The sequence below is a fragment of the Hylobates moloch genome, unplaced genomic scaffold, assembly GCF_009828535.3.
Source record: "Hylobates moloch isolate HMO894 unplaced genomic scaffold, HMol_V3 SCAFFOLD_21, whole genome shotgun sequence".
Lineage (NCBI taxonomy): Eukaryota > Metazoa > Chordata > Mammalia > Primates > Hylobatidae > Hylobates > Hylobates moloch.
In genome coordinates, this window is record NW_026652296.1 from 11379538 (window position 1) to 11401584 (window position 22047).

The 22047-nt window shown below is 48.9% G+C and overlaps 1 protein-coding gene across 2 annotated transcripts in view; it reads left to right on the forward strand.

Moving 5' to 3' along the window:
- KCNB1 (potassium voltage-gated channel subfamily B member 1) overlaps nt 1-22047 on the forward strand; it is a 127167-nt gene that overhangs the window by 67587 nt on the left and 37533 nt on the right. The gene's annotated exons all lie outside the window — the stretch shown is intronic.

Here is a 22047-nt window from a genome sequence, read left to right on the forward strand (position 1 = left end):
ATGGGGTGGAGGTGATAGAGCTTCCACCTCTCAGGCTGGAGCAAGATTCAACAGGTAAATGCACGCTAGCCATTCTGAACAGTGCCAGGCAGATGGTCCTCAAAAAGCTTAGTCATTTGCCTTTCCACCTGGTGCTGATCCCTGTCTTAAATAATCTATCTTGTTTTTTAGTAGAGACAGGGTCTCACTGTGTTGCCCAGGCTAGAGTGCAGTGACAAAATCATAGCTCACTGCAACCTCAAACTTCTGGGTCCAAGTGATCCTCCTGTCTCAGCCTGCCAAGTAGCTAGGACTAAGGGCGTGTGCCACCACACCTAAGTGTGTTTTGTTTTGTTTTGTTTTTAGAAATGGGGTCTCACTATGTTCCCCAGGCTGGTCTCGAACTTATGGCCTCAAACAACCCTCCTGCCTTGGCCTCTCAATGTGCTGGGATTACAGACGTGAGCCACCGTGCCCGGCTGATCTATCCTTTTATGCGTTTATGTATGTGTTATCTGTCTCCCCTCTGAACCATGAGCACAGGAAGCGTGTATTATCATTTGGGTTCAGCTCTATGCCCCAAGTGACATTTAAACAGGCCTTCAAGGAAGAGCTGGAGTTAGCCCAGGCAAGAGGAGTAGGGAGAGAACACAGCCCATGTGAGACCCCTGGGATCGAAATGGTGTGGGAAGCAGGGAGCCGCATGGCAATAGGGGTGCCATTAGTAGGACTCAGATCCCGCATAGGGCCTTCAAACCTCAGTGAGAAGTGTGGATTTATTCTGAAGGCACTGGGGAGCCATAGAAGGCTCTAAAGCAGAGGAGTGACAAGATTAGATCTTATAGAAAGATCCTTGGGATTCTCTGGAAGGAGGAGTCAGAGGAGACAAGAGTGACAGCAAAACCACATCGAAATATTATTGCCTTTCTAGAGTCAGACAAACTCTCTCCCTCTGCTCGTGCTCTCCCTCCGCCCCTCTCCATGAACAAAACCGTAACTCATTTTCTCCCTCTGGCTGGCCCTGGCGCCCTTCCTCTAGTACCACTCATTATTTTAATTAAACTCTGGGATCTGTTTTACTAACCTGACATCTTGCTTAGGAAAACCAAAAGAGGAGTTGCCCGGAGCCAAGGAAGGGAAGTTGCCAGAGGATGGAGGAAAGGTTTCCATCGGCCCTGTGGCAGGAGGGGGCCCCTCTTACCCAGGTCTAGCACTTAAAGGGGCAGCCGTGCACCATGCTTAAGGATATGAGCACTGCGGTGGCCTCTGAGCTCCATCACTCACTGGGGAGAGTGACGCAACCTCTGAAGCCGCTTCCTCATCTATAAAATGGGGATATTAATAGTTCTTCTCTTATAGGGTTTTGTGAGGTTTAAATGAGTTAACACAGTGCTTTTCAAACTGATGGTCATAAAATCAATCTAAGGGATCACAACCACCACTGAAAATCCAAGAACAGAAAGTATCAGAGTGTATTATCATCATGAGGATACGTCTTGTGGGTGGAGCGTTTATTTCAGGGTATTTGTACTCGCCGGGTTTTTTTTAGAACTATATTTATTACTCTGGTCCCCAGTCCAGAAGGCTTGAAAGCTACAATTAAAGTCCTTAGGAAAGTGCATGCAGCAGGTGCTCAAACTGTGGTTGCTGATATTTCTTGTGGTAGCAAGAAGATTTTCTTTTTTATTTCCCTGCAATGTCATTGGGTTTTGCTCCATCTTACTCATGGGGGGACTGAGGCTCACAGAGAGAAGAAGCCATTTCAAAGCTACATGACCACACTGAGCTGTGAACTGTGGCCTGACCCTGCCTGAATATGGCCTGAACTCCCATCCAGAATCTTCATGAGGTCGAGGGAGGGTCATGTGGCTGCCAATGGCATAATGAGAGCTCCAGGCAGCCAGGGTCTGGCAGGATGCAGGACAGAGGCTGGTAGGGGCCTCTGGGGTTGGGCCACCCTTGGCTGTGGCCCTGGAGGCAGCACAAAGCCCTACCCTGGAGATCTCTCCTCTCCACACCCCCACCTGCCCACAGCCCACACCCCACAGTTACCAAGGGAAACAGGCACCAGAGGGGAAAGGCTGCATTTCCCTGCTTCCTTGTGGGCTTTCCAGAAACCAATCCATCTAGAAGAGCTCTCCACGTGGGGCAGGGGAAGATGTGCGGCTGAAATAGGGCAGATCTGCAAACTTCGGGGGCTTTCAGGAAGATTCCATGAGGCAAGGACTGGGAACCAGTGCCTGGCTGAGAGGCTGAGGGGCAGAAGGTCTGGGTCCCAGCCTTGGTTCTGCTCCAGCAGGGCTATGTGCCTGGGGCCCGCTTCCTTCCCTTTCCTTCTGGGCCTCAGCTTCCACATCTGTACAGTGGGTGTGGTAGCTCCCAAGATCTTTAGGGGCCACACCACTCAGATGTCTCAAAAATGCTCCCGTTGAGTGTGTTTCTAGTTCTGAGAGGTCGCTTCAACATCCCCACTAGGGAAGGCATTGTGTATTCATTCATCCAGCAAACATTTATTGAGTACCTACTGTGTAACAGGCGGCTAGTGTTGCACAGGGATCAAGACATAGCTCTTGTCCTCTCAGGGAACCTTCATTCTAGTGAATGAGACAATTACCAAGTCAAGAAGCAAATGACGAGTGCTTCCAAAACCCTGAAAGAGGGTCATGGGATAATAGATGAGGATAAAGTGGCCAGGGTGGCCAGGGAGGCCCCTCTGGGGATGACACATGAGCTGAACGCTGAAAGATAAGAAAGCCCTGCAGAGACCTAGGAGAGGAGCATTCCTGGCAGGAACTGCAAGTGCAAAGGCCCTGAGGCTGGACCCAGTCTGGGATATTGGAGGAGCAGCAGGGCCAGTGGCTGCAGCAGGTTTAGCTCAGCTGGTGGAGGTGAGCGGAGAGAGGTAGCCGGGGCCAGATCAGACAGGGTCTTGAAGGCTGTGTGAGGCGCTGGCTTTCATTCCAGGTGCACTGGGACTCCACTGGGGGCTTTTGAGGAGGGCAGTGGCAGGTTCAATGAATGCTTTAAAAAGAGAGTTCTGATTGGAAAACAGACGGCGGGGGTGAGGGAGGACATAGGGACAGCACAGGGACAGCAGTGAGGAGGCCACTGCAATAGTCTTGGTGGGATACATCAGAGGCCTGGCCCAGGGTGATGATCGGGGAGGCGGGAGAAGTGCTCAGACTATTTTAAAGGTGGAGCCCATGGGATTTGGGAATGAACAGAGAGGAGACGAGGAAGGCTCTTGGGTCATGGCCTGAAGATCTGGGAGGATGGAGGCACCATTTGCCAAAAAAGGCAAAACATAGTACAGAGCAGGTAGTGGGGCATCAAGAGCTCCATTTGGCCTTGTTAAGTTTGAGAAGCCCGAGAGACGTCCAAGTGTCAAAACAATCCTCCTCCCACCCAGCAAGGCCCGAGAGCCCAGATAGAGGGTGGAGGGGAGCCTGCCTGGGGTGAAGATTAATGCACATGACCCAGTTCTGTCTGCCCGTGGCTATTTGGGTCACTTGGACTGCAGGTCCTCACCCCTCTGAGCCTGTCAATCACCCCCACCCCACCCCACCCTGTCCCTGTCCTTTTCAGTCTCTGGAACCTGCTGCCAGGAGAATGCTCAGGGAGGGAAACCGGAGCACTCCTCTCCCACTGGCTCCTTGATGAACCCTAAATTTCCCTGCCCCTTTGCCTTTGCTCTTACCATACCCTCTGCCCAGAATTCCCTTTCTCCTCTTCCAATCTCACACATCCAAATTCTTTTCATCCTTTTATGTCAAGCCCAGAAGCCTCCAAGAAACTTCCCCAGTTCCCACGTAGACTAATAAGAACTGTATTTTGAATGCCTGTTGTGTGCCAGGCTCTCTAAAAAGTGCTCTACCTTTCTGATGTCATCGAATCTTCAGAGGCAGAGATTTTCATCTCCATTGTACTCATGAGAAAGTTAAGGTTCAAAGGGGTAAAAAGTCACTATCTTGAGGTCATATGAGCGAAGTGGCAGAGTGGAATTTGAACTCTATGATTTCTGTTATGTTTCATAAAGCAACTTAGCTGCTTACTCTGCTGAAGGAGCTCTGGGCTTCTTGAGGGGGATAGATTGAGTTTACTTAGTTTTTGCATCCCCAGAATCTGCCACAGGCTCTCCATAAATGCTTGCCGAATGGATGGATGGATGGATGGATGGATGGATGGATGGATGGATGGATAACAGATGAACAAATGGACAGATTACTGGACATATAGACGGTGCATAAGTAGACAGATAGATGGATGGAGTAGGAAAAGAGAGATAAGAGAGGTATGAGAGAGAGAGAATTTCTAGCTGGTGGAAGAGGGAAAGAGCAAGTGCCAGGGGCACCCTTCTATGCCTGTGGACACCCCAGCCATCTGCTCATTTCTACCATATCCATTGGCCATGCCTAGCTGTAAGGGAGGCTGGGCAACAGTCTTTATTCTGGGCAATATGTTTCCCAGTACACATCAGTGGATATATAACACTAAGAAAAGGAGACGATGGATAACAGGGACATATTCTGCCCCACTTAATATCCCATCTCAGTATTTCTTTTCCTTTGTAGCACTTATAACAATCTGCTATTATCTTGTTTATTTGTTTATTGTCTGTCTCCCCTACTAGAAAGTAAACTTCATTGTGGTAAGGAATCTTGACTACCATGTTCACCACTGTATCGCCAACAGTACAAATGAATGAAAATTAATTAATAACTAATTAATTAAGGCAGCTTGAGCTTTTTTCCTTCCACACTAAATTTTTTCAGATTTTTCTTTTGTCAACATGTAATTGCACCCTAGGGGAGATGTCAGACATGTGGCTGTCATCATGAATGCAGCAGTGCCGAGAGGGTGGCAAGTCCCTATTCTACAAAAACACAGTTTAGCTGAATGTCACTTAGGGAATGTCATGTCAAAATAATGCAATAAAAATACCAAACATGAATGAGACGGAGGAGAATGTTGGGAGCTTGAAGTCCTCAGCGGGCCTGCAGCAGTCAGACCTAATTACTCAGGCAGGCTCACCCCTACCAGATAGGGTCAGCGCAGGAAACGGACTGCAAAGCGTGCCTGGGGCTGCAGCTCAGGTAGCCAAGGGCCCTAGAAGCCCCCTCCACCCTCTAAGCTCAAAAGACTGTCTTTCCTGCCTGACCAGCCCGGCCTTTCCCACCTAGGCTTATATGGAGGCAAAGAGATTCTGGTTTTAAGAGATGAGGTCACTGGTTCTGAAATGTGGTGTATCTGTGGCCTGTGTGGCTTTCACGAGACAGTGTACTGTGGTTAATAACAGGGGCTCTGAACCCAGCTCTGCCTGAGTTCAAATCTCACAGTTATCTCTTGCAACAGAGACCAAATGGTGCACAAAGACTAAAATATCTACTATTTCTGCTGTGGAAACTTGCCCAAGGATTCCAGTCTCTCTGAGACACCGTTTCTTCATCTGAACATAGGGCTGCCTATCTCATCAGGATCCTATGAGCTAAGACATGCAAAGCCTCTGGAGCCGGGGCCAGCAATCCAGGGCCTGTGGGCCACATCTAGCCCACCCCCTGTTTTGGTACAGCCCTCAAGCTAAGAACAGTGTTTACATTTTCAAGTGGCTGAAAAACATCCAAAGAAAAATATTATTTCGTGACATGTGAAAACCATATAAAATTTAAATTTCAGGACCATCAGGGTTTTTTGGAACAGGGCCATAACTCACAAACTCATTTCTGTTTATCTGTGGCTGCGTCTGTGCTGCCCTGCAGAGTTGACGGGTTGTGGCAGAGATCATGCGGCCCCCATAGCCTAAAATATTTACTCTCTGACCCGTTTACAGACAAAGTTTGCTGAGCCCTGGTTTAGAGAGCATTGCCTTATTCAGACCTTTAGGGAAGCAAGTGTGGAGTGGGCCCCAGGCTGCATTTATTAAGCACCAACTGTGGGCAACCTCTTGGGTTAGGCACATTATATTTGTCATCCCTTTCACAATACTCTGAGGTCAGTGTGACTATCCCCACCTTATAGATGAAGAAACTGAGACTCAGCCAGGTGTGGTGGCTCACGCCTATAATCCCAGCACTTTGGCAGGCCAAGGCAGGTGGATCACCTGAGGTCAGGAGTTCAAGACCAGCCTGGCCAACATAGTGAAACCCCATCTCTACTAAAAGTACAAAAATTAGCCAGGCATGGTGGCAGGCACTTGTAATCTCAGCTATTCAGGAGGCCAAGGCAGGAGAATGGCATGAACCCAGGAGGTGGAGGTTGCAGTGAGCCAAGATCACCCCACTGCACTCCAGCTTGGGTGACAGGACAAGACTCTGTCTCCAAAAAAAAAAAAAGAAAGAAACTGAGGCTCTAAGAGGTGGTGGAAGCTCCTCACCCTGGCCTTCAAAGCTCTGCCTGATTTGCCCACAATCGCCCATCTGGGTAAGTGTTAGAGCTGAGATTTGAACCCAGGGCCTTCTGATTCCACCGAGCCCCTGCTTCTCCCCCTCACATATACTGCGTGCACTGCTGCCTGAAGTAGCTCTGGGAACATGCCAGCAGCTATGTCTCTCCAATGCTGGACAGAGGAATCACGTGGAAGTGTTTGTAAAGATGTGAACTCCTGGGTCCTCCTGGGTCCTAGCACAGGCCACCTGAATCATTATCTCTGTGGAAGACCCTGGGACCTTCATTGCTGGCAAACTACCCCAGTGGATTTCAACACCAGGAAGGTGGTTGGGAGGAGGAGGGCCCCATAGGCTCTAGCTGCCAGAGAAGGTTTCCTGAGGAACAGTGGGAAAATCAGGGAGAGGAGAGGCCACTCCAGGCAGGGAATCCTGTCCGAGCAAAGGTAGGGAGGCAGGAATGAGGCTGCTATGTGCAGTGAGGTGTCGCTCAGCTCCTCCTTATGCGGGGACAGGCTGCATACAAGCCACCCAGGTTTCGGGGGTTGAGTGACGGTCAGGTTCTCCCATGAGCCCTGGTTCTCCCAAGAAGTAAGGCAGTTCATCCACCCAGGGCCCAGAGCCTCCTCTTCCTCTAGGTCCTTAAAATAAATTGCAAGCTCCTCACCCCAGCCTTCAAAGCTCTGCCTGATCTGCCACCCGCCTGCCTCTCCATTATCATCTCTGACCACTCTTTCCTTTGCTTCTTCCACACCGGCCACACTGGCCTCCTTGCTGGTACCCAAACACGATCATTCCTATCTCAGGGCCTTTGCACGCGCTGTATCCTCTTCCCCACAGTGCTTGGCCTCAGACCTCTGCTTAGCAGGCATCCTCAGTGGGGCTTTCTTAACCCTCTGCCTCCCTCCCACTGGCACTCTCACCATCGCCCACTAACTCCCTCCCTGCCATTTCATCTGTTTGTTGGCTCTTCTGCTGTCTTGGGGACAGTGACTCCCAGAGCCCAGCACAGTGCCTGGCACACAGAAAGCACTCAGGACATGCATCTGAATGGACATGCAACGTGGAGTGTGTCCAAGCCAGAGAAGGGCTGAACGGAGGCTCGGGACTCCTCTCTTGGTTACATACTCAGCACCCAGGGGACTGCTGGTTAAAGGCTTGGGATGATAACTGTGGCATGAAAGTAGACAGAGGGGCACTGGGGAGAATTCTCCAAGGATAAAGCAAGGCAGTCAGAGAGGTGCTTGCCTTCATCCACCCTCCAGAGAGGAGAGCACACTGTCACCTTCTGGAATCCACCAGAACATCCCCGGCCTCCACGGACCCAGGAGCTAATGGCCACCCCAGGTCCCCTCATTGAACAAGCCGTGGGCCAGCCCTTCACATCCATGTTCCCATTAAATATTCACAGTTCCACTATTAAGGAAGTCTCACTGTCTCCCACTGCAGATGGGGAAAGCGAGGCTTGGAGTGGTGAAGGAATTTGTCCTGGGGCTAGCATGAAGCTCCAGTGCAGGAACCCAGTGCAGAGCCTGTTTTTCCCACCATTGTGTTGTGGCTGCCACCTCAGTTCCCACCATTCATACCATTCTTCCATCCTCCCTCATGTGACATTGTCAGAGAGTCCTTCTGAGACCACAGCACATCACCCTGGGAGACAATCTCAAAGACAGCTTCTGTTTCCATTTCTAACCTAACTTTGTGGCTCAGTTCAAACCAGGAAGGCAATGAATGTTGAAGAGAGGAGGCATAGAAAACCCAGACCCAAAGGAAGTCAATTCTCAGAAACAAAACTGCAGGGAGGCCGGGCGCGGTGGCTGATGCCTGTAATCCCAGCACTTTGGGAGGCTGAGGCGGGCGGATCACAAGGTCAGGAGATCGAGACCATCTGGCTAACATGGTGAAACCCTGTCTCTACTAAAAAATACGAAAAATTAGCCAGGCATGGTGGCGGGCGCCTGTAGTCCCAGCTACTCGGAGAGGCTGAGGCAGGAGAATGGCGTGAACCCAGGAGGCGGAGCTTGCAGTGAGCCGAGATCACGCCACTGCACTCCAGCCTGGGTGAAACAGCAAGACTCTGTCTCAAAAAACATAAAAAAAAATTTAAAAATTTCAGTAAATGGGCTGGGGGGGCGGGGGGGGTCAGGGTATCTGGGTTCAAATCCCAGCCCCAACACTCCCTTTGCTATGCGACTTTGATCAAGCTAGTGACACTCTCTGTGCATCTGTCTGCAATTGTGGAAAACAGGAGTCTTAACAGACAGGCGCCTATGTCCAGGGTGCTGTCAGGTTTGACCCAGAAAAGTGAAAATGTGAGCTGGAGAGGCAGGCCCTGCCCTGGAAAGCGGAAGCTAGAGGGAGCCAGGGCCTAGTGGGGAGAAAGCATGGTGACGGTGCAGTCAGAGGACAGCTCCAGACAGCGGCAGGAAGGCTGGAGATCAATCACCAAGTACAAAGACCATGGGGTCCTGGGGCCTTCCCAGGAGCCAGAGTGGCCCAGAAGAAGGACTTGACTTTTAGGCGGGGCTTCTCAACCTCTGCACTGGTGACATTTGGGGCTGGAGAGTTCTCTGCTGTGGGGCCGTCCTGTGATTGTTTAGCAGCATCCCTGGCCTATACTCATTAGAGGCCAGTAGCAACCCCACACACAACCCCCACCCAGTGTGACAACCAAAAACGTCTCCAGACATTGCCAAATGTCCCCTGGGGGGTAAAACCGCCCCTGATCGAGAATCACTGCTTTTAGGTGGCATCTAATTTACAAAGTTGGTAACCTGGCACACTGGTCTCAGCTCAAACACCTCCTGGTCTCTGGCAGGTGACAACCAGGAGCAGGAGAATTCAGGCCCAGGAACTGCCAGTTTGAGACTTCTGTCCCAGAAGGTGAGGCTGACCCTAGAGGTCATCTCATTGTACAGATGGGAAGACTGAAAGAGAAAGACTTGGCCAAGGTCATACAGCGGGACGGTGGCAGAGCCAGGCCTCGAACCATTCTCAGTTACCCCACCAGTCTCAGTTTCCCCATCTGTAAAATAATGGGCTGGATCATGTGGTCGGTGGCTGCTTGGCAAACTCTTCTCCCCACAAGACTCAAGTGGTGTTTCCTGCAGGAAGTCTTCCCTCACTTGCCCCCAACTAACGTAGACGTGTTTCTCCCAAGCAGTGGGAGGGCCCCTGTCTCCCTTGCCTCAGCTTTGCATCTGTCTCTCTGCTGCTAGGTGGAGGAAGACTAGGTCTTACTTGCTTTTGCAGACCCTCTCTGTGCTGACCCAGGGCTGATCATCTTTTAGCCTTGCCATAAATTTAAAATTTATTCATTTTTATTTGCCTATGATATATATATGAAATATACAGCCCTTCACTCATTCAATCAGTGACTAAACACACCAGGCACCGCGCTAGGTGCTGCAGATATAGCAATAAATGCAGCAAACACAATCCCTGCACTGGAGCGCCCAGCTTGGTTGGGAAGATGAGCATTACAGCTAATTCTACAAATAGCCGAAGCTGGTTTGCAGGACCCAGAAGAGGGTGGAAGAGTGAGGTGCCCAGGATGCAAAATTGAAGGAGGAGCTCGCTCTCAGGGTGGTGCATGTACACTTTGGTTCTGATAAGTGCTGCAAAGAAAACAAGTGCAGACACTCTGAAAATATAAGTAGAGAGTTGTAGCCTAATCAGGGAGGTAGAAGACAGCCAAGGAAGGCCACCTTGCATGGGTGAGACATATAAACACGTGCACCTTTCAGGGTCACAGTTTTCCACTCCCAAAACCCAAGTCCCCTTTATATATAACAAATATTTTGTTAACTTCTCCCACCACTTTGTACTCTAAAATGAAATTCACAGATAATATACTATACATGTAACTTCAAAAAAATCAACATAATTCCTTAACTTTAGAACGAATAATTACAAGGACGTTTGTATTAAACTTGTATGTGTTTCAGTATGCAAATGCCCAGTCACGACAATGACACCAGAAAACACCATGAGGTTGTCAGATGCTTCCACTATACATAGAAGCACCGTGAGTGTGACCGTGACAAAAACAGAGGTACAGGTGTGCTGGCAGCTCTGCTATCACAAGCGGCACTGACATCAGCTGCGTGACTTTTCCAATATGATGAATAACTCCTGGTAAAGTTCTGAACAGAAGAAAGTCCAGTTCTTCCCTTGCTTTACCAAGCGTTGCCATTTCTGGAAAATTCAGCGTAGATTAAAACATTGGCAAAACATATTTGGCGGGTTTATATATAAAATGAAGTTAGAGTCTAAAATTAATTTAAACAAGTTGTTGTTCACCTACCTGAGTATCCAATGGGACACTCAAACATTGAGTAGGACAAGAGAAGGTTATCCATGAGCAGGGCTGTCTCGGGTATTACAGGTCACCTGGTGTCCTCAGCCTCTGCTCACTTCATGCCTGTGGCATCCTCTTCCATCCTTGTGACACCCTCGCACATTTCCAGAGCATGTCCTTATGGGCAGTGCCACCCTGCTGAGAATCACTGGATCCAACCTCCAGCTAACAGTGGCCCCTGCTCAGAAGATCTTGTTTGTTTGTTTGTTTGAGATGGAGTCTCACTGTCACTCAGGCTGGAGTGCAGAGGTGCGATCTCGGCACACTGCAACCTCCACCTCCCTGGTTCAAGCAATTCCCCTACCTCAGCCTCCCAAGTAGCTGGGATTACAGGCGCCCACCACCACACCAAGCTAATTTCTGTATTTTTAGTAGAGACAGGGTTTCAGCATGTTGGCCACACTGGTCTTGAACTCCTGACCTCAGGCAATCCGCCCACCTAGGCCTCCCAAAGTGCTGGGATTACCGGCTGTGAGCCACCGCACCTGCCCACGGATCTTGTTTGTTATCTGTTGATCTTTGCATTCCTAATAGTTTGTTTACTTACACTGTCACGATCAGGGTCCTTTGCACACTACGAGTGGCTTGTCTTTGCCTCCAATTTGTGCACCTCCCTGGTAATTATCCTTGGAAGTAGAGGAGGCAACACATGCACAAATAAAGATTCCCAAGGCAGCAGCCCCTGGCTGAATCCACAGTGATTGTCTCGGCCACTCCAGCCTGACTCTGTGGACATTAGCCAGCTCCCATGTGTGACTACAGCCAGAAACAGGCAATCTGTGCAGTCTGGAACCCCTGCCGATTGTTCCTTGGAAAACCTGAACCAGAATGAGCTCTTCTACATGCCAGAGAATTTTAGCTAGAACAGAGTTTCGCACCTCAGCATCTAATTTATGAGACTTGAGAAGGAAGAGAGACAAAGAAAAATTATTTTATTTTTCTCCTTCACCTGTTGACCTTTCCCTAACCATCCCCTACCCTATTCTCTGCATTAGCTGGTTACCTTCCCGCCTCAAACAGAGAGGCCACATCTGGGATAAAATGCATCATTTCCTGGCTTCTGAGCTTCCAGTTTTCAGGTCCTCACAATATAAGGTAGGGATTTTCAAAAGTAAGTGATAGATATTCATCTTACTGGTTATCATTGGAACCAAACCCATGAGGATATGACTCTACTGTCCATTAATCCTAATCGTCCCCATCACTGGCAAGGTAGGTGTTCTCATTCCCATTACAGATGAGAAAGCAGAGGCTCAGAGAGGGCCGTGACTTGCTCAGCCCCACACTGCCAGTGAGTGGCAGGGTGGGGTTTGTCGCAGATCTGCTGCCGCCAGAGCACACCCTTGTCATAGCCACCCCACTGTAAAGCCATTTTCCTTCTCTTAGGGTACAAATAGCTGTTTACCCTATTTTCTATGAACAGATTTCCAAAGATGCCTCCGGGATGTGTGTGATCAAGCCAGTGAATGCAAAAATACAGTGCTTATTACGGAACTTAGTATTATGGAACTTGGTATTAGCTGGCCACCCACCCGCCTGGCTCTAATTAAAGGCCTGTCTGTCTTCTGCTTTAGAAACCATGGCTTTCTGGAGCCTGTAATTTCAGCATTCGCGCTGCAGTCCTGGAGCATTGGGAGTGGAAGAATGGACTCCCCACATCTTACTGAGGCTGGTGAGATAGAGACAGATACAATTAGCATGGCCTGCCACTCAGGGACAAGACTAAAATGAGTTGAAGGAAGCACTCACCTTGGGCACAAAAATCCAAGATCAGGCCAGGCACACTGGCTCACGCCTGTAATCCCAGCACTCTGGGAGGCCGAGGCAGGCGGATCACCTGAGGTCAGGAGTTCGAGATCAGCCTGGCCAACATGGTGAAACCCTGTCTCTACTAAAAATACAGAACAAAAAAACATTAGCTGGGCATAGTGGCACATGCCTGTGATCCCAGCTACTCGGGAGGCTGAGGCAGGAGAATCACTTCAACCCGGGAGGCAGAGGTTGCCTTCCATGAGCCGAGCTAGTGCCACTGCACTCTGGCCTGGGCAACAAAGCAAGACCCTGTCTCAAAAAAAAACAAAACAAAACAAGATCAGTATTAATGTTTTCATTTTCCCTTACACTCCCATATGGCTTAGCACACCACTGTTACTGATCCTGTCTTTATTGAAAATGTAGATATTTTGTTCATCATGGGGGTTTTTACATTAAGTTTGATTTTTTTAAATGTTACATTAAAGTATTATTTATCTTGATTACTGAGTTATTTGGCAATGCCTTAAATTTCACACCTTTAATTTTTTTCACCCTGGACTCAGCCCTGCTGCCATTTCCCAGTTCATGTGACCTTTGTTAAGTCACCTGCCCTCTTTGAACTGCAGTTTTCCCATCTGTAAAATGGAGATATTAATAGTACCTACCTTCTTGAACTGCTGGATCTAAAGTCCCTGGCATACACCAGGCACTCAATAATGGCTGCCATTGTAGGGGAAGAGGGAAAACCCCGGTACTATTAGCATTGGGAACAAGACAAGACTTCACAACACAGGACTGTGCATTGCAAGACGTCTTTTATCCCTGGGTCCCACTCACTGAATGCCAATAACACCATGATAACCAGAAACATCTGTCCTCCCTAACATTTCCAAAATGCCTCCTAGGGCAAAATGCCACCACCACTGGGCTAGATCACTGTCTTCGAGTCACACAGCCCTGGGCTCAAATTCAGTTTGTCACTTAGCTGTGTGACCTTGGGCAAGTTCCTTAACTTCTCTGAGCCTTTTGTTTTCTTCATTTGTAAAACAACGATAACAATAGAGGTGACTTGAGTACTTGGATGTTCAGTTTTGGGTAGCTGCTATTATTAGTAGTATTTTGTTTGTATTCAAAGCAATGAGCTCTTCTTGGAGTTGAGCTCTCTTGTGGCAATTTGGGGGGTAGGGAGGGGAAGAGGGGGCCAGTGACCAGAGGGGTTGTAAAGAGAAGACAGGCAGCTCTAGCCTGTAAGCATGTATTGTTTGAACTGAACTGCATTTACATATTTTAATTAGTTACCCACATTAACAAATTGGGAAGAGTTCACCAAAAGAACCCCTAGACTTTCACTTGTTTGTTTCTACTGAGAAATTGGAAAATTAGACCACTCTGGGCCACATCTATTCCCTCTTGGAGCTGGTAGTGGCTGCCCACTTGAGAGGTGGCCCATGCACTCCTTCCTGGAGTTTGATATCCAGTCTGCTTTGGTCATTTGCACTTCCTGCCTAGCCACAGTAGCTGGTTAGGTTTTCTTTTCTTTTTGTTTGAGACAGGCCCTCGTTCTGTCACCAAGGCTGGAATGCAGTGATGCAATCATAGCTCACTGCAGCCTCAGTCTCCTGGGTTCAAGCAATCCTCCCACCTCAGCCTCCTGAGTAATGTTAGAAATAAGTTTTCAGTGCCACAAAAGAAACAGCACTCAAACATAAATTCAATTTTCTCAGCAAGGCAATTTTACTTCTATAGAAGGGTGCATCTCGCAGATGGAGCAATGGGGAGAGCACACCAGACAAGGGAGGGAAAGGGATTCTCATCCCAATGCAGCTAGTTCCTGCTGCTGTGTCTTTCCCCTATTGGCTAGGGTTGGACTGCACAGTCTAAGGTAATTCCGATTGGCTATTTTAAAGAGGCAGAGGTACAAGCTGGAGTGGCGGGGTGAGTAGTTTGGCGGGAAGGATGGTTACAGAACAGGTGACTTGGGATGATTAAGAACAGAGAAGGTGACCCGGGATGACTAAAAATAGAGCAGGTGACCAAAGATGACTAAAGTCAGAGCAGGTGATAGAGGCTAGGAGGAGATTGTTGACTGAAACTAGGGGCAAGGAGACGTAAAGAATGAGGAAGTTAAACTTTAAAATGAAGAACAAAGAACAGGGGAGCTGAACATACTGATACATTGGTTCTTTGGAGAGGATCTCAGAACTCATTGTACTTAACAATTTACAGGCTGAAACCTTTGAAGAGGAATTTATTATATTCTACAGTAGCTGGGGCTATAGGTGTGTGCCACCACACCCGGCTATGTTTTTAATTTTTAGTAGTGACGGGATCTCACTATGTTCCCCAGGCTGGTCTCAAACTCCTGGGCTCAAGCAGTCCTCCTGCCTTGGCCTCCCAAAGTGCTGGGATTACAGGGGTGAGTCACCACTCTGGCCTGGTTGAGTTTTCAGTCCCAAACTGGCAGTAGAGGGGAGGAGAGAGAGCACACTACTCAGAAAACCAGAAGAAAGAGTTTTAAAAGTAAGCACAGGATTGGGACTGGGTTGTCGGGAAAGACAAGAAATCTAGTAGGAATTCAGAGTGCCTCAAAAAGTGGGTGAAGGCCAGGTGCGGTGGCTCATACCTATAATCTCAGCAATCAGAGAGGCCGAGGTAGGAGGATCACTTGAGGTCAGGAGTTTGAGACCAGCCTGGTCAATATGGCGAAACCCCATCTCTACGAAAAATACAAAAAGCAACTGGGCGTGGTGGCTCATGCCTGCAGTCCCAGCTACATGGGGGGCTGAGACAGGAGAATCGCTTGAGCCCAAGAGGTGGAGGTTGCAGTAAGCCAAGATCATGCTACTGCACTCCAACCTGGGTGGCAGAGCAAGACTCTGTCTCAAAGAAAAAAAAAATGGTTGAGAGCATCAGGTTTTTTGTTTGTTTGTTCAATCTCCCAAGCTTTTTGCAAATTGCTAAGAGCCAGGAAAATGTTAACATCCTGGGGAAGGAGCCTTCAGAGTAGCCACAGCAGGAGCAAAAACCTGGAGGCTGGACTAATTCTTCATTGCCCAAGGTGAACAGGGGAGGGATGGGGAGAGAAGGAAGGAGGGAGTAAGCAAGGTAGGAAAATGCATGGATGGACAGATGGACAGGTGGATGGGTGGGTAGGTGGATGGATGGATGAATAGAAGAAGGAAGGAAATTGATAGATATTAGACAAATAGAAAAATAGAAAGTTGGGTGGATGGAAGGAGGCCTAGTTCTGCCTCTGAGCAGCAATCCATCAATAAGCACTTACAGAGTGCCTACTCTGTGCCCAGCCCTGTGCTAGGCACTGTAGCAGAGACAGAAAAATTAAGTCAGGACCCTCCTTGCCAAGGAATTCACTGTCTGGTTGGAAGGCTCAAAGGCTCAGTCTGTTGCCCAAGGCAGCTCATGTAAGAAGTAAAATCCACAGCAGTGCTTCAATTCTGCTCACAAACTGGGCTCCTCCACTCTGGTCTCAGAATTCTGAGGAGAACAGAACGATCCTGGCCTGGCTTCCTGTGGGGCCTGTGAGGGAGGCTCCTGGAATGTTCTGGAGCCCACCCAAAGGGCAGCTCAGGGAAGGCAGGAACCATGTCGGTGTTGTTCACTGCTGCTTCCCAGCATCTAGCAGAGTCCATCCTCATGCCGAAGGCGTTCGGTGCCACCTCGTCAATAAATGAATGAGTAGGTGGGTCTCAGTCCCATTGGCTATGGCTGCAAGCAGTTCCTGCCACTTCTGCAACCTCGATTCCCCTGCCCCTACGATGGAACTAACAGTAGTGATCGTGTCCCACCCATGGGGGGGTGTGGTAAGGTTTAGAAGAGAATGAGACAGGATTTTGAAAGTGCTTTGTAAACTCAGGAGAGGTTTACAAATGGGAAGGAAGTGCGACGCTACTAGCAGAAAGAGTAGTAGAAACAGCATCAGTGTAGCAATAATGGCCCCTGTGGTCACTGTGTTAAAAGTAGGATGATGCTGTCATTCCTGGCAGTGGCAGTAGAAGTATTCATGAGAATAGTCGCTGTACTGGTGATGGCAGTGACGGTCATATTAATGGTGGTCATAAGAATAACATTACTGGGGCCAGGCGTGGTGACTCATTCCTGTAATCCCAGCACTTTGGGAGGCTGAGGCAGGCAGATCACCTGAGGTCAGGAGTTCGAGACCAGCCTGGCCAACATGGTGAAACCCTGTCTCTACTAAAAATACAAAAATTGTTCTCTGGTTTCTCTTCAGATCATATAAATCTTTTGCCTTTTACTAAAAATACAAAAATTAGCCTGGCATGGTGGTACACTCCTGTAATCCCAGCTACTTGGGAGGCTGAGGCAGGAGAATCGCTTGAACCTGGGAGGCAGAGGTTGCGATGAACCAAGATCGCACCACTGCACTCCAGCCTGGGCAACAGAACAAGACTCCATCTAAAAATAAAAAATAAAAAATAAATAAGAGTAACATTAATTGGTAGCAGGAGAGAAAAGAAGGAACATTCGAGGAGGAAAACAAGGTTCTGATTGCAGTTATAAGAGACAGAAATCCAATTCAAATTGGCTTAAGCTTGAAAAAAATGGGAGGGGTGATGCAACTGCGAAGTTCAGAAGTGGTTTCTGGCTCTGGCCCAGATACACAGGCCCTCGAACAATACCATCAGTGCTTGTCATTGCAACTCAGTCTCTCTCCATCTTTTGTCTCTGCCCTCCTCTACAAGGGCTTCACTCTTAAGCAAGCTCTTTGGGCTCCCGGGCTTCCTATCTCCCAGCTAGACAGTTTCCCTCAAAAGAGAACTCCTGGCCAGGCATGATGGCTCACGCCTGTAATCCCAGCACTTTGGGAGGCCGAGGCAGGCGGATCACAAGGTCAGGAGATTGAGACCATCCTGGCTAACACGGTGAAACCCCGTCTCTACTAAAAATACAAAAAATTAGCTGGGCGTGGTGGCGTATGCCTGTAGTCCCAGCTACTCGGGAGGCTGAGTCAGGAGAATCGCTTGAACCCAGGAGGCGGAGGTTGCAGTGAGCCAAGATCGTGCCGCTGCACTCCAGCCTGAGCGACAGAGCGAGACTCCATCTCAAACAAACAAACAACCAAAAAACAAAAAAACAAAAAGAACTCCTCCTCCCCCATGGTTGCAAAGTTCCAAGATCCACTTTCATGAAGCCATCTTGTGTCACATGCCCATCCCTCAGTCAGTCACAAAGGCTGGGAGGGTTGGTCTATGCTGATTGGACCAGGCAGAGCCACATGGCCACTCCTGGAGCTGGAGGTGGCCTCAGAGACATCAGAAGAGGGTGAGAGAGAGGTGCAGGGCAGAGGACCAGCGGATGGCCTTCAGAGGTAGGACCAGGTAAAGACGCCATGGGTCCCAAGACCTGGTGCTTGGTAATGCTCAACAATTAATGTTTTTAATTGTAAAACATTAATGTGCTGTGAGGATAGGGAACAACCCATAGGTTGTGAAGTAGAGCAGCCCTGGGTTCAAATCCCAGCTCTGTTACTTGTTAGCTATGTGGCCTTGGGCAAGGTACTTGACCTCTCTATGGCTTGGTTTCTTCATCTGTAAAATTGGATGACAATGATCGATTGTTTTGAGTATTAAATGAGTTATTGCATTCAAAGCGCTTAGAAGAGGGCCTGACACATTGTAGGTACTCAGTAAATGTTAGTTATTACGTTCATTATCTATTCAGTGTACTTAATGGTGCCAACTTATATGACTCACTAGGATTAAAATCTCTTCCCTCCACCTGGATGCTCCTTTCCCAGATCTTCATACAACTTGATCCTCCATCTTTGGGTCTCAGCTCAGATGTCACCTCCTCAGAGAAGCCCTCCATGACTACCATAGTTGATGATGTCCCTACAGTCAGTCTCTATCCCATTAGCCCATTTTCTTGCACCTTGAAGAGATCCTTTTTAATTTACCTATTTCCTCATTTCATGTCTGCTTCTGCCACCCAAATGTCAGTTCCCTGAAGACAGAGTCTGTCTTGATCACTGCTGTGTCCTCAGGATCTGGAAAAGTGATTGGCACATAGCTTGGCTCCATAAATGTTTGATAAATGAATGCCCCTTTTCTTCCCCGATAGTGTTTCTGTGCCACGTCACCCATCGGGGAGGACACTGGGGCAAAGATGTAGCAATGGGGGAGGGGTGCAGAGATGCATACCCCAAATAGCTGGGGTGGAGCTTCCGGGGGAGACCTAGGTAAGCCTGCCACCCTCTGTCCCCCAAGAAGGGTCTCTTAGATCCCTGTCCCCAGTTGTGTAGAGGGTCTCAGCTCTGGGTGGCCTAAGAGGACAGGAGCATCCTTCTTGACTTGGGTCATCCTAGCCAAGGTCAGGCTAAAGCCAGCAGGCCTGGGATTACACACCCTTGCACATCCAGCTGCTTAGCCGGATTAGCACAGACACCATGCCCACAGGCCTAGGCCCGAGACAGGGGCCTTGGGAGGGTGAGTCACAGGCCACCTCTCCCTCCTACTCCTCTGGCCTTTCCTACCCTGGAGAAGCCTCAAGACCTACCAGAGACCTGACAGAGTGGCTGTATTTTCTGTGTATACTTTCATTACTGTTTATTGAATGTCTACTGTGTACCAGGCCCTGGACGGGGCACTTTACAGGCTGTCAGTCAGTCCTTCAGTCTGGGAGACTAGGGCTCATTTATTTATTTTTAAAATTCAGTTCCTCAATAGTTATTAAGCACCTACTATGTACCAGACACAGGTCTAGGCATGAGAGATGCTGAAGTTACAAAGATGGTCCCTGCTTTCATGGAGCTTTTAAAGGAAAAGACAGGCAGGGAGTACATAAATATTTTCATTTTTAAATTTTTAAATTTTTTTTTTTTTTTTTAGAGATGGAGTCTCGCTCTGTCACTCAAACTGGAGTGCTGTGGAGTGACATGGTTCACTGCAGCCTCGACCTCCTGGACTCAAGCGATCCTCCCACCTCAGCTCCCCAGGTAGCTGAGACTACAGGTGCACGCCAACTCACCCAGCTAATTTTTGTATTTTTTGTAGAGACAGGGTTTTACCATGTTGCCCAGGCTGGTCTCAAACTCCTGACCTCAGGCAATCTGCCTATCTCAGCCTCCCAAAGTGCTGGGATTACAGGCATGAGCCATGGCGCCCGGCCATGAATATTTTTTAAATGCCCTTCAGCTCCTCAAGCTAGAGGTGAAGAAGGCAGGAAGGGAAAACGTGGATGGGCAGGTAGAGCTTTCTCGTGCACTTTATAGGCCCAGGAAGGATGTTTGTGGCCCATAACCCACGGCTGGTTGTGGGGAGCTTTGCCTTCTGTGAGAGAATAGAATACGAACAAGCTTTTACCACAAATGTTTGTTGAATGACTGAATGAATATTCTGCTGTTGCTCAGAAGCCTTCCCAAGCTCCCCATTGTCTGCGGGGTCTGGTCCAGACCCCTCAGCCGATGTTCACAGCGCCCCCATGATCTGGCCCCACGTGCTCCTCCGATTCCTCGCCACCTCAGGAAACACCACCACTGTCCTCCCAGTTGCTCAGGACAAAAACCTGGGATTCCATCTTGGCTCTTCTTTCCCTCGCCCGACACATCTGAGCCATCAGCAATTTGGTTGGTTTCACCTCCAAAATATAACTTGAATTTGTCTTCTGTACTGTGAACAGCCACCGTCTCTTGCCTGGACACCTACCACAGCCTCCTCACTTTGATTCTTGCTTCTATTCCCGTCCCCCTACAGGCTGTTCCTAGGTGCAACTCGAGGATCATTTTATTTTATTTTATTTTGTTCTATTTTATTTTATTTTATTTTATTTTTTTGAAACAAAGTTTCACTCTTGTTGCCCAGGCTGGAGTGCAATGGTACAATCTCGGCTCACTCTAACCTCTGCCTCCCAGGTTCAAGCGATCCTCATGTCTCAGCCTCCTGAGTAGCTGGGATTACAGGCGCCCACCCCCGTGCGCGGCTAATTTTTGTATTTTTAGTAGAGTGTTTCACCATGTTGGCCAGGCTGGTGTCGAATTCCTGACCTCAGGTAATCTGCCCACTTCAGCCTCCCAAAGTGCTGGGATTACAAGCATGAGCCACTGCGCCTGGCTAGAGCTAGGGGATCTTTAAATCTACGTTAGGCCATGGCCCTGTGGCTCTCAGGATTCTCAGGTTAAAAACATCCTATCAGGTCTTCAAGGCCTGCCTCTCTTCTCTCTTCGACCTCAACTCTCATGCCCTTTGTCTTCCTCCCTAGCACCAGGGACACTGGTCACCTTTCTCCTCCTCTTCTCGCCAATCTCTTCCCTGCCCCAGGACCCTTGTATTTGCTGTGACTGCTGCCCGGATGGTCTTTCCCCAGATCTTTGCAAGCCGGCTCCTTTGCATTCCTCAGATCCCCACTCACACATCACCTCCTCAGGGAGGCCCTCCAAAGCCACTTGAGCTAAAGTAGTCCCCTGTCTCCTGCCCGTCTTTTTTTATCCTATAATTCTGCTTTACTGAAGTGTGGTAGGATGAGCGGCGGGGACTAGGAGGGGCTTCAGAGCAGTCTAGAAGCAGGAGAGACGAGGGGAAAATGCAGCCAGGGGCTGTAAGGAAGCAGCAACGTGGCTTCTCTGCAGCCATATATGGATGGATGAGGGGCTGGCCCAGGTAGGGATTCCATCCGCATATTCCTGATCCAAGGCATCTCGTGGACCCAGTTCTTGGCCCAGCATTCCCTAAGGAACCCATGACTGCTTCTCTGGCACTGTTTAATCTTTTCCCTCATCGCTGGCTACACGTCTAATGATTTATTCCTGGGCTCCCAAACCCAGATTCCTGCAGAAGCCAAGCAAGCCTCATAAACAACACGCACAGAGTGCACGTGAGATTTTTGAGTGCAGGACTGGACTTAACACTGCGCAGGGGCAGCCTGGGCTTGCCACGGAGCAGCGTGGACCAAGAATACCCAGAGCTTCAGATTTTTCTTGAGAAGCTCAAATGTGAATTCATAGGGAAAATAAATGTTGGCAACGAATTCACTGTGTGGGCCAAAACTCCCTTGCCGGTGGATGAAGGGGGGCCCTCCTGCTGGCAGGGTGGCCTCGGTTCACATGCGTACCCTGGGGTACGCATTTTCCATGCACGATTTCATTGCTGCCTGACAACCACCTGTGCAGGGAGTATTATTCTGAGCCCCATTTTACAGATGAGGAAGCTGAGGCTTAGAGAGATAATGTGATCATCCATGCCAGAGTTCAACCTATATCTAGAACTCATCTGCTTGCCCAAAAGCTGAAGAGGTTCCAAACTCTGTACTGAGTGTCTACCTGTTTTGTCTGACTTCATCTTATGATTCTGCCTGTTTCACACGGGAGACTCAGAGAGGTTAAGTAATGTACCCAAAGTCACCCAGCTGCCAAGGGCCAGGATTGGAACCCAACTTTGTCCAAAGTCAAAGTTTGTAGGCTAACCCCTTACTCTCTATCCAGTTTCAATATGAAGGAGCTTTGAGAAGTCCAAGTGACCACAGAATCCTTGGTGGTACTGAAACAATTATCTGTATAAGATCCTACTAAGCGTAAGCTCCTGAGAAGTGCTAGGACTTCTG